This window comes from Artemia sp. Qi Xiang Cuo, chromosome 3 (assembly GCF_049724085.1).
Source record: "Artemia sp. Qi Xiang Cuo chromosome 3, ASM4972408v1, whole genome shotgun sequence".
Lineage (NCBI taxonomy): Eukaryota > Metazoa > Arthropoda > Branchiopoda > Anostraca > Artemiidae > Artemia > Artemia sp. Qi Xiang Cuo.
Window position 1 is genome coordinate 1,126,931 of NC_142796.1, and position 2,400 is coordinate 1,129,330.

Genomic DNA, 2,400 nt, shown 5'->3' on the forward strand with positions numbered 1-2,400 from the left:
GTTGCATCAGCTGCGACTCCATATAATCAATAAATTGTTGTAACGAACTTGAAGGAGTTCTATATACAATTACTACGTAAAATGTATCCTTTTTCATGTCAACCTGCAAAACCATACTCTCAAATATCATTTCAACAGATACTGATAAATCTTCTCTTACCTTAGAAGTAAGGCTTAACTTTACATACGCTGCAAGCCCACCATGTTGATATATCATTCTATTCTTCCTATATAACGAGTAACCATTAATATCAAGTAGCAAGTCATTATAATTATTACTCCAAGTCTCATTCAACCCAACAATATTTATATCACTCACATTATCACACAACTCAGAAATGTACCTAAAACTACTATTTAACCCTCGACAATTCAAATGCCTTATTATAGGTTTCCCAGGATTATTGGGTGAAAATATATCAATGGGGAAAGCATACCTCACTGGTGGTCCCAGTCTCATACTCCACATATCATCACCATCCTGGAGCACCCTATCAACCTCTTCATAAAAGTTTACCCTATTATTTTCTAGTAGTGCCAACTTTTCATTAATCCCTGACATTTATCTTACCATGATAACCGTATACTGCGAAGCCCGTCGGCGATGTTTCACTATATGAACCATCAAAAACTCGAACACTAATATAAATGAAACTAAGAAACTCTCCTGAATCACTTTTCCATGTTTTTTCCTTTTTCATCACTATCATCATTCTTTTTTAGCAACTAACCTAGCTAATTATAACACAACGACTAAATGTAATAATAATGAAATAGATACTTATTATTTCCAGCTCATAAACTAAACCTAAGAAGAAAAGCTTTAGCTTTTGCCCATCAAAAACTATGAACCTAAGAAAATTTGCCTGATTTTCACAAAAGGGAAGATATGCCCCCCAAAACACTGAAATATATTAATGAAAACAAGGAAATTCGCAATTTCCCATTGGAAACAATGACACATAATTCTAACACTTCGCCCATCATTTCCTCTTCTCTGCATTTAATCTTTAGCCACTAGTAGGGAACTAAAACATCATAGAAAGACATATTAGGGCTCAGTTGAAAAGAAATCACTACATCCAGTGTCTTTTGTAAGTAATATATATATATATATATATATCACAAACTACTGGATCAAAAAAAAAAAAAAAAAAAAAAAAAAAAAAAAAAAAAAAAAAAAGCTCCCCAGAAAATCAGGCAGCAAAATCAGACAAATAAGAAATTATGACACAACGACTAAATGAAATAATAACGAAAATAAACACTTATTATTTCCATCTCATAAATTAAAACTAAGAAAGAAAAAAAACTTATAACCTCATATGATAACCACTACAATAAATAAATAACAAAAATAATAATAAATAAGAAAACAACCAATTTGATTTTTCACAACACAATTCAATTTTTTTTTTCTTCCAAGCATCCCTTGATGCACTCCACTCGTGCATACTTTCATAATGCATAGGCTATTCTGGTATTTGAACATTTTTACTGTTGATCACTATATTGCTTAGAAAATTCTCTGGGATCCGTTCCGTCGTATACTTATCCACAGGAGCATTTGCATGACGTCGAATGCACAAGAGAGGTGATACCGATTTTGTAACCCAAACGTCCAATTCGCGTATTTGGCAATCGTTAATTTTCTTTCTAAGTGCCAGTAATTTCCGACGAGTTTCTCTAACCGAAAGGGGCATATCATCCGTCAAATAGATATTTGAAAAGTTCATGACAACTTTTCTATTTAGTTTTTTAGGGTTCTTCAACAAAGCGAGTCGAGTCTCTATACTATGCATCTCAATCTTGATAAATTTTTTCTCCTTTCCATATTCCAAAACCGAAAAATCCCAGTTCTGCTCATATTGCAAACCGTCTATTAACAACCTTCTCAAACACATTTTTGGCTGATTCCATATCGCTCGCCGAAACATTCCATAAAATCACGTTCTTGCGAGTTTCTTTACTTTCTACTCGCTGGAGATTATAATTAACTGCAGACAACTTGGTTGTTAACCTCACATTTTCATTAGCCAAAATCAAAATTTGCACCTTCGGATTTGACGCCTGATCTTCTATGACAAAAATTCGTGGCTTTAGTTCAGCTATTTCCTTATTTGTATCCGTCACAGATTTTTCCGCTTCCAGTAAACGGTTTTCCACTGTTTTCATACTATCAGTTAGACCTTGTAGAGCAGTTGAGTTGCCCTTTACTGTTGCTAAAATAATAGCTATGTTGTCAGCTAACGATTTGATTGACAATTCTTCAACCGATGTTCCTGAAGAAACATTTGAGACGTTTGAACTGTCAAGTTCTTGTTGCTTCTTTCGTTTTTTGTCATCTCCAATGAAACCTTGCCGACACATTTAAAGTATACAAAAGAAAGTGCTCACCTT